This window comes from Panthera onca, chromosome B3, assembly GCF_046562875.1.
Source record: "Panthera onca isolate mPanOnc1 chromosome B3, mPanOnc1 haplotype 2, whole genome shotgun sequence".
In the NCBI taxonomy this organism is placed as follows: Eukaryota; Metazoa; Chordata; class Mammalia; order Carnivora; family Felidae; genus Panthera; species Panthera onca.
In genome coordinates, this window is record NC_138344.1 from 142,302,548 (window position 1) to 142,312,704 (window position 10,157).

General features: G+C 35.9%; 1 long non-coding RNA gene and 7 other non-coding genes across 8 annotated transcripts in view; all 8 read left to right on the top strand.

Annotated features, from left to right (window-relative positions):
* The first annotated feature begins 480 nt into the window (after positions 1-480).
* LOC132670318 (uncharacterized) overlaps positions 481-10,157 on the top strand; it is an 11,007-nt gene continuing 1,330 nt past the window's right edge. Inside the window, exons 1-5 of the long non-coding RNA XR_013555879.2 lie at positions 481-563; positions 1,381-2,455; positions 3,351-3,436; positions 4,327-4,408; positions 7,844-7,928. This is a non-coding gene — a long non-coding RNA (uncharacterized LOC132670318). The remainder of the gene's footprint in view (positions 564-1,380; positions 2,456-3,350; positions 3,437-4,326; positions 4,409-7,843; positions 7,929-10,157) is intronic.
* Positions 902-976, top strand: LOC132670601 (small nucleolar RNA SNORD113/SNORD114 family). Its single transcript, XR_009606831.1, has one exon. It is a non-coding gene; the product is annotated as a small nucleolar RNA SNORD113/SNORD114 family (small nucleolar RNA).
* On the top strand, positions 2,800-2,871 carry LOC132670593 (small nucleolar RNA SNORD113/SNORD114 family). The gene has a single exon (XR_009606823.3). It is a non-coding gene; the product is annotated as a small nucleolar RNA SNORD113/SNORD114 family (small nucleolar RNA).
* On the top strand, positions 3,764-3,835 carry LOC132670583 (small nucleolar RNA SNORD113/SNORD114 family). Its single transcript, XR_009606813.1, has one exon. It is a non-coding gene; the product is annotated as a small nucleolar RNA SNORD113/SNORD114 family (small nucleolar RNA).
* Positions 4,742-4,816, top strand: LOC132670607 (small nucleolar RNA SNORD113/SNORD114 family). The gene has a single exon (XR_009606835.1). It is a non-coding gene; the product is annotated as a small nucleolar RNA SNORD113/SNORD114 family (small nucleolar RNA).
* On the top strand, positions 6,112-6,184 carry LOC132670609 (small nucleolar RNA SNORD113/SNORD114 family). The gene has a single exon (XR_009606837.2). It is a non-coding gene; the product is annotated as a small nucleolar RNA SNORD113/SNORD114 family (small nucleolar RNA).
* On the top strand, positions 7,266-7,340 carry LOC132670629 (small nucleolar RNA SNORD113/SNORD114 family). The gene has a single exon (XR_009606854.1). It is a non-coding gene; the product is annotated as a small nucleolar RNA SNORD113/SNORD114 family (small nucleolar RNA).
* Positions 8,751-8,827, top strand: LOC132670612 (small nucleolar RNA SNORD113/SNORD114 family). The gene has a single exon (XR_009606839.3). It is a non-coding gene; the product is annotated as a small nucleolar RNA SNORD113/SNORD114 family (small nucleolar RNA).

Here is a 10,157-nt window from a genome sequence, read left to right on the forward strand (position 1 = left end):
TTTGAAGGCATCCAATAGACAGGTGTCAGGAATATACTAAGATCTTGTTTTTGGTCTTGGTGTTTGTGCGTTTATATGTATTGCTATAATTCGATACATGGATTCTATAAATATTCTAGAAATATCTAAATAAAAATGATGAATGAAGTGAAGCATCGTCTAATTATAAAAATATGTGATTAAAAATAAAAATGTGTGGTTAGGCAAGAAATACTATTATCAGATTCTGAAAACCCTGAAGTTCGATTAGAAGCAAGTTGTACAAGACTGTTACCTATAGAGCTAAGGGTGATACAGACAGGAGGAGTTACAGACAATGCTCATGTCTGGGTCAGTGGGTTTGTTTTCTTAAAGGAAAAAATATATATCCACCAAATTAATGATTGCCCAAATGTCTGACTACGTGTGAGGGAAAGGCCAAGACCAATGGAAATAATGTCTCAACCTTTCTTATGATTTGCTCTGGCTTGAACTCCTCAGAAACAGGCACGCTGCACCTGATGTAAGGATCCTTCCCTGATCAGGAGCTCTAGGATTGTTCTGGAAGGAGTAGGAAGATCAGTGTGAGTAGAATCAAAATTCTTGTCTCGTTTGGGTGGTGTGTCTAAGGGTATTCACGGGAGTAATGAAAAAATATGAACTATACTCAAAGACCATGAACTGTGTTCTGGTGACAAATATGGGGTTAAAATGAAGTATTATACTGATTTAAAGCATTTATGAAAAACTGATAATAAATATGACAGATATAATAATGTGGGAATGGTTCCAGATACATTATTAGGGCAATAATAGGGAAAAGACTGTTTGGAGTTTTGGTCAATCAAACAGTTTTAAAACGATAATGAATGACTTGATCAATAAGCAGTATAGAAATGAATGAAGAGAAAGTGGTCTTTTCTGGATCAGTGATGATAACTGCCAGCGTATGAGTCGTGGATGATGAAGGATACGTGTCTGGAACTCTGAGGTCCAAGGGATGTGGTCTTTCTCTTCATGAATTTTCACTATTATTATGGGATCGATGAAATATCAATGAGGAAATATATAGAAAATAACATAAGTTGTAGTAACCTTGCCCTATTTTAAAAATACGTGGGGAGGCAAGAATTACTATTGGTATAATTTGAAAACGCTGAAGTCCAAAAGAAATAAACAGTATGTGACTGTCACCTTTTTGGCTAGGATGATACAGACAGGACAAACAATAGACAACGTTTACACGGTAGGTCAGTGGGAAGTTAGAAGTGGTTTGCTTTTATGAAAGATAACGAAATAAATATGCTCCAAGAATGATTTCATAAGTGGCCGACTAAATGAAGATCGTAGAGCAAGGGTCAGTGGAAGAATGTCTCATTTTTTATCATGTTCTCTGTTCAGTCCTCTCCAGAACGGATGCTCTAGCTGATTTCAGCTTCTGCCCTGATGAAGAAAGATTGTTGTGTGGCCTGGGTCTTAGGAGGGTAAGCCAAGGTGAGTAGCAAGAGATTTTGTCTTGGTGTGGGTCATTTCCCTTAGGGTATTCACAGTGTTATTAACAATTCATAAATACCATCAAAAAGTAAGGTGTTGCCCAATGGTAAACACAGATAGGAAACATACCAATTAAGTGATAATACGTAACATGGAGATTGACTGGTGAGAGAGAGATAATCTATGTTGGCATTTATTCTATAGATAGAAGTTAGGGAATTCAACCTGCTGATTCTTCAGTTTTTGTTAGTTATGTATTTTACTATAATCTATGAGTTAATGATGTAACTGGTATAAATGTCGAAATGAATGAAGAAAAAGTGGGTCTTTTATGTACCTGTGATAATGACTGGTGGCAGATGAGTTAGGGACGCTGAATGAGGTCCAGGTCAATACGTAGTCTTTCTCTCTGTTTATTTGATCCTAAGGACAGATTTTTGGATAGTACAAAGAATGTTTTTACTGGGTTCATAGATTTAGATGTATTATTAGAAATAGATCAGTAATAGAACCATTGAAGATATATAAACAGCAGATAAATACAAAAACGTGAGGCATTGTCCAACTTTGAAGACCTGTTTTTAGGCAAGAAATATTAATAAAAATTGTGAACACTGACACCCATTAAGAATTAAATGGATCGAGAGTGTCACTTCTTTGGCCAAGGGTCATTTAGACATGAGCAGTTTAGAGTCCATTTTATTGTTCTTGATCCACCTCAAGTTTGAGGATCTTTGGTGCTGTTGTTGTTAAAAGAAAAAAAAAACAATGTTATGAAATATTCACAAATATCTGAATGACTGAGTAAATGAAATGTGGAAAGCAAGCATCAATGTAAGTAAATGTTTTATTTTATTTTATTTTTTATCACGAACTCTGCTTTTCATTTCTCAAAATGGACACACCGCGAGCTGATTTAAGCAATATTCCGTGGCGCTGAGCTCTGTGGTTGCATGTCTGTGTTAGAAGCACAGAGAACCATGTGAGTAATATCAGATTTCGTGTCTTAGTTTCAGTGATTTTTTTTTCCAGTGTATTCAGTGCATTATTTGAAAGTTCTATGTAGTAGAATCACAGAAAGCCAACTATAGCTCAGTGACAAATACTGAATTTTATGAAAACATTATATTGATTAATGCATGAATGACTAACAGCCTAATTTTAAAAAGATATATATATTGATGTGAGGATGATTCTATTTACAGATTAAGGATATCATGATTTTCTTGGGTTTTTGTGAATGAGGGTTTTCAAGTTATTAGTAGTGAATTAATGAATTAGCCGATAAACAATATAGAACTGAATGAAAGGAAAGAGGGGCACTACTGGCTCAATGATGACCACTGGTGGCGTATGAGTCGTTTACGATGAATACGTGTCTGGAACTCTGAGGTCCAACAGAAATGGAATCTGGTTTATTGTCCTGTTGGAGGTGATTGAATAGATAGATATTAAGAATATACAAGGGTCTTGTTTTGGGTTCTTATGTTCGTGCATTTTGTTTCAATTTTTATAATTGGATCAATGAAATAATCTATAAACGAACGCATAAATAAATAAAGATGAAAGCAGTGAAATCTTGTCCAATTATAAAAATATGGGGTTAGGTAAGGAATAGTATTCATGTATATTTAAAATGCTGATGTCAATAAGGGAATGTATGGTGCAAGAGTTGTTATTGCAGGACGCTACAGTTATTGATAAGTCATAGTCCACGTTCATATTCTTTATTAGTAGCTAGATCAATATTGTTCATGGGCTTATAAGACAATAAAATTCACTGCTTAGTAATTGACTAAATTCAAGATGGAATACGAGGACCAATGAACATAGTATCTCCTTCCTTTTTATCTCTTGTTCTGCTCGGTACTTTTCAGAATGGACACACTTGAGCTGATTTAACGTCTTCCACGATTATGGAGCTCTATGGTTGCCTCTATATAATGGGAGGATGGGGATTAATGTGAGTAACAGTTGAAATTATTTTCATGGCATATGTGTTGTTTTTCTTTTAAGGCGATTCATTGTATTATTGAAAACTCTAAGATATAATGAAAGGAGGCACTGTATCCCAGTGATAAATGTGGGGTATGCAAGCTGTTATAATGGTTAATCCATGTGTAGAAGACTGAGGATAACTAGTTAAAGAGATATTGATGTGAGAATTATCAGAGTAGAGCTCAGGGAGGTATACGTTCTTTTGTGAATTATAGAATTTAAAATTATTAGTGATTTAATGATTTACTCGATAAAAAAATTAGAACTGAATGAAGGAAAAGAGGAACAATATTGGATCGATGATGACCACTGGTGGCGTATGAGTCGTTCACGATGAATACGTGTCTGGAACTCTGAGGTCCAACAGAAGAGAAAACCTAGTTTATTCCCATTGTTTGCAGAGATCCTGTGTGGACAGATGTCAGGAATATATAAGGATCTTGTTTTTGGTCGTGGTCTTCATTCATTTCCTTTCAATTTTTATAATTGGACCAATGACATAATCAATAAACAAACATAAATAAAGATGAAAGTGATGAAGCATTGTCCAATTATAAAAATCTGTGATTATGCAAGAAATACTATTAACATACTCTGAAGTTCAATTAGAAGTAAGTGGTACATGATTCTTCTTACATGTATGGCTAAGGATGTCATGGACAGTAGAAGTCATAGGCAAATGTTCAGCTTCTGGCTCAGTGGTAAAATCAAAGTTGTTCATTTTCTTACGAGAAAAAATATTTAGACCAAATTAATAACTGAACAATAACTGGTTAAATAAGAGATTAAAAGCAAGAGAGAGAGAATGTCTTGACTCGTTTTATTATATGCTCTACTTTATATGCCTCAGGACAGACCATTGGACCTGCTTTAAGGATTCTCACCTGATCAAGAGCCCTTGGGTTGCATTTCTGTACTGGGGAGACAGGAGACCCATGTGAGTAATACTCAGAGTTCTCATCTTGTTTCTGGTATTTTGTTTAAGGGTAATCATTGTATTAATACAAAGTATGAAATATCATCAAAGAAAGCCACCTGTGTCTCAGTGACAACTATAGGATTAAAACGAAGCAATACATTGATTAAAGTGTTTATGAAAAACAAGACACTTGATGAGAGAGATATTGATGTGTGCATGATTGTATGCATATCGTGCATAAGAGTTCCATCTTGGAGTTTTGTGAATCATATAGTTTTAAATGGTAATTAGTGAATTAATGAATCAATCAACAGACAATGTAGAAATGGATGAAGAGAAAGTAGTCTTCTCTGGATCAGTGATGATAACTGCCAGTGTATGAGTCACGGGTGATAAACGATACGTGTCTGGAACTCTGAGGTCCAACACAAAAGAGATGTGGTGTCTCTCTTCATGAATTTCCATTCTTTATTATAATTAGGTCAATGAAATATCAATGAGGAAATATATAAAGAATAAAGTGAATTGTAAAAACACTGTCCAATTTTCAAAATATGTAAGGAGACAGGAAATACCATTAATATAATTTGAAGGCACTGAAGTTTAAACAGAAGTGAATTGTATATGACTGTCACCTCTTTGGATAGGATGATATAGACAGAACAAATTATAGACAGTTGTTTTTTTTTTTAATTTTTTAATGTTTATTTATTTTTGAGAGAGAGAGAGAGACAGAGCATGAGCAGGGGAGGGGCAGAGAGAGACGGAGACACAGAATCCAAAGCAGGCTCCAGGCGCTGAGCTGTCAGCACAGAGCCAGATGCCGGCCTCGAACCCACACACCACAAGATCATGATCAAGCTGAAGTCAGACGCTGAATTAACTGAGCCACCCAGGTGCCCATAGACAGTTTTTATATTCTGGGTCAGTGGGAAGTTTGAGGCAGTTCATTTTTATAAAAGACAATGAAATAAATACACTCCAATAATGATTTCCTAAATGCCTATGTGAGAGATGTAGAGCAAAGAGCAGTGGAAGAATGTCTTTTTTTATCGTCTGCTCTGCTCCGTACCCCCCCCAGAATGGACACACTCAGGCTGATTGTAACATCCTTCCAAGGTCATGAACCCTTAGGTTGTGTCTATGTTGTAGAAGCATACAGACCAATGTGAGTAAGACTCAAAGCTTTTGTCTTGGTTTGCTTAAGGCTATTCAGTATATTATTTATAAGTATTAAACATAATCAAAGAAGGCAAAAATAACAATTAATTGCTTACTTAATGTTAACGTTTATTTATTTTTGAGTGAGAAAGAGCACAAGGGGAGTGTAGGGGCAGAGAGAGAGGGAGACACGGAATCTGAAGCAGGCTCTAGGCTCTGAGCTGTCAGCACAGAGTCTGACGCGGGCGGGGCTCGAACCCATGAACTGTGAGATCATGACCTCAGTGGAAGTCAAATGCTTGACCAACTAAGACACTCAGGTGCCCCAGGAATTTATTTATTAATTAATGAAGTTACTATCAGATTGATAAGAAGCATTTTGTTTCCTAATCCATAAATGTAACACTGAGGTAAGTTAATGAGAGTCTCTGTAATACTGTAGAGATAGATGTTAGGAATGTTGAAGGAATATATTCTTATATTTTTAATTCATGTGCATTTTTTGCTTAATGGCTTAATGAATAAATGTTTATGAGAATGGAAAGAAAGAGGGCCAGCCTTAGATCCACGATGACAGCTGGTGGCATATGAGTCATATCTGATGACTGCTCTGTGTTTGGAACTCAGATCTGATAGAAAAGTAATCTAGTCTGTTTCTCATGCGTATAAGGATCCTATATACAGATGTCGGGAATATATAAGGATTTTGTTGTCAGTCTTTGTGTTCATGAATGTTAATAATTAATAAAGTTATTAATGGTAGAATAAACAAATGAATAAATGAATAAAGGTGAAGAGGTTGAAGTATTGTTCTTTGGTAGATATATAGCGAGGGAGGGGCCCCTGGGTGGCTCAGTCGGTTAAGTGTCCAACTTCAACTCAGGTCATGATCTCATAGTTCATGGTTTCGAGCCCTACATCAGGCTCTGTGCTGACAGCTCAGAGCCTGGAGCCTGCTTTGGATTCTGTGTCTCCCTCTCTTTCTCTCTCTCTCTGTCCCTACCCTGCTCACACTGTCGCTTTCAAAAATAAATAAACATTAATATAGGGAAAAGTATTAATATACATTAGAATACATATAAAAGGACCAAGTGTATTATGTCTTTGACTACGGTTGATATAAACAATAAAATGCAGTAGTCAGTTATTGTCTGAATTAGTTCCAGATTTGAAGTTTATTTTTAAGGTAAAAATAAGTAAATATTTCCATAAGTTAATAAATACTTAAATGATTATGTGAGTGAGTATAGGGGTCAGTGGAGAGAAAGTCTAAGCCTTTTCATCACCTTCTCTGGTTGTCTTCAGAATAGATGCTTGAGCTGATTCATTGTCCACTGCGGTCAAGATTATCACGTGACGTTGCTCTTGTGTTAGGAGCAAGGAGAGTAATGGTCAAAAATTTCGTTTTGGTTTGGGTCATTTGTTTGTGTTTGTGGTATTATTCAAACATGATAAATATAATAAAAAAGCTCACCGTGGCTAACTGATAAATACGATATAAAACATGGTGTTCGTTAATTTAATACGTAGCATTGAGATTGATTAATGAGAGAAATATAACCTATGTTGGCAACAATCCCATATTAGGATTTAAGGGTGTTCCAGCATCTTATGCTTCAGTTTTTGCAAATTATACCCATTTTAATATTTTCAAAGAATTAATGATTTAATCACTGCCAATGTAGAAAGGAAGGAAGCAAAAGTGGGCCTCTGACGGGCCAGTGATGGCGACTGGCAGTGGATGAGTGATGGGCGATGAGAAATATGTATCTGGATATCTGAGGGCCAACGTAAGAAATCATCCACTCCTTCTGTTCTATTGGATCCTGTAGGTAGATGTTAGGAACATACGAAGATCCTGTTCTTATTTTGAGTTTGTAGATTTGGGTTTGTCATTATTGGTAGATTCATGATAGAGACATTACCGAAATATACATAATAGGTAAAAGAGAGAGAGAGAGAGAAGGATTATTCAACTATGAACTACGTATATATGGTGAGGCAAGAAGTATTAATAAAATTGGAAATACATATGTTCATTAAGAAGTAAGTGGAAAAACGGTGTTATCTCCTTAGCTCAGAGTTACATAGACAAGTAAGGGTCTAGTCTTTCTGAGCCGGTGTCAAGTTTGAGGTTGTTCCTTTTATTAAGAGAAAAATCTATTCATGGCATGAAATATTTATAAAGACCTAAATGAGTGAGTAAATGAGATGTGAGACACGGGGGTCAATGGAGAGACAAGGTCTTAAGTTTCTTTTTTTTAACCATTAACTGTGCTTTGTGCTTCTCAGAATGGACACACCTGAGCTGACTAAGCATTGTTTCGTGGTGGCGAGCTCGTGATTGCGTCTGTGTGTTAGAAGCACAGAGACCAATGTGAGTCAAGTTCTTGTCTCAGTTTCAGCTATGTTTTTTTTTTAATATATGAAATTTATTGTCAAATTGGTTTCCATACAATACCCAGTGCTCATCCCAAAAGGTGCCCTCCTCAATACCCATCACCCACCCTCCCCTCCCTCCCACCCCCCATCAACCCTCAGTTTGTTCTCAGTTTTTAACAGTCTCTTATGCTTTGGCTCTCTCCCACTCTAACCTCTTTTTTTTTTTTTTTCCTTCCCCTCCCCCACGGGTTTCTGTTAAGTTTCTCAGGATCCACATAAGAGTGAAACCATATGGTATCTGTCTTTCTCTGTATGGCTTATTTCACTTAGCATCACACTCTCCAGTTCCATCCACGTTGCTACAAAAGGCCATATTTCATTTTTTCTCATTGCCACATAGTATTCCATTGTGTATATAAACCACAATTTCTTTCTCCATTCATCAGTTGATGGACATTTAGGCCCTTTCCACAATTTGGCTATTGTTGAGAGTGCTGCTATAAACATTGGGGTACGAGTGCCCCTATGAGTTTTTTTTTTTTAAAGGCTGGTCAGTGTGCCATATAGAGTCAAAAGTAGCGAACCATACCCTAGTGATAATATTGAATTCATATGAAGCATTATGTTAACGATTACATGCAGGAAATTTAAGGTAATTAATGAAAGATATATTGATGAGAGAATGATTCTATATACAAATGAGGAGTATTGTCACTCATGAGTTTTCTGACTAATAGGATTTTAAATTATTGTTAATGAATTTGTGAGTTGGTCCATGAACAATGTAGAGCTGAATGAAGGAAAAAAGGGACAAGATTGGATCGATGATGGCCACTGGTGGCGTATGTTATGAGTCGTTTGCGATGAATACGTTTCTGGAACTCTGACGTCCAACACAATAGAAATGTAGTCTGTTCCCATTGTTTGATGGGATCTTCTACACAGATGTCAGAAATATATGAGGATCTTGTTTTTAGTTGTGTTCACGCATTTTTATACTACTACTATATTTGGATAAATGATTTATAAGTAAATCTCATCTATAATCCTGTTTTTGGTCTTTTATGTTCATACATTCTATTTTTTAATTGGGCCAATGACATAATAAATAAATAAATGAATAAACAAACAAATAAATAAATAAGAAGTGGGTGAAATATCATCTAATTACAAAAATACGTGGTTAAATAAGAAAGGCTATCAATATATTTTGAAAACAAATGCCTATTAGGGAATATACGGCATAGTGGTGTCCTTCTTTGAGTAGCAGTCAGTGTTCATGCTATCAGCTACAAGATTGATTTGGTTTATTTTCCTAAGAAAAATAAAATATACATTATCCCAACTTAATGCTTATTAATGACTGAGTGAATGAAATGTGGAACGCAGGGGGACCAGTGATCATAAATTCTCAATGTTTTTATCGTCTGCTCTGTCTTGTACTCCTTAGAATGGTCCCACTTGGCTGGTTTAGCCATTCCACCATAGTCATGAGCTCTGTGCTTGCATCTATGTGTTAAGAGCACAGAGAACAATGGAATAGTCAAAATTCTTTGCTTGGTTTTGTGGTCTTTTAAAAAAGGTTTTCATTGCATGATTAGACGTGTGATATAAAGTCAGTGCTCACAACCGTAGTCAGATAGTAAATTTGAGGCTTATGTGAAGCATTATATTAATTAGTCTATAAAGGAAACATTTTGGTTAATTAGTGAAAGATATCGCCAGTAGGAAATAATTCTAAAGGCAAAAGTTAGAGATATTTAAGGATCTTAGTTTTTGTGGTCTCTAAGCGTTTATTTTCTTGTTATTAGTTAACAAGATATATAATAAAAGATATATAAAAAAAGATATATAATTTGATGAATTAATCAATAAAAACATGTCGACAGCGATGATGAAGACCAAGCATGAGGCAATGATGATGCCTGCTCATGCATGAGCCTGGAACTCTGGGGCGAACGTGAAAATTAATTAGTCTGTTTTTCCTTTTGGAATCCCTTCGGTGAAGGAATGTCTGGAATGTACAAAGATCGTATTCTCATATAGTTATTTTGTGGGCATAGATTTGTCGTTAGTAACGGCATAATGGCGGGACTATTGAAAAGCAACTATGTAAGGACAGGAGAGGGTGAAGCCTTCTCTACCTATTAAAGTTTGTGGTGAGGCAGGAGATGTTAGTAGTCACCACTGAAAACAGCGACGCCCGTTAAGAGATACATAGACA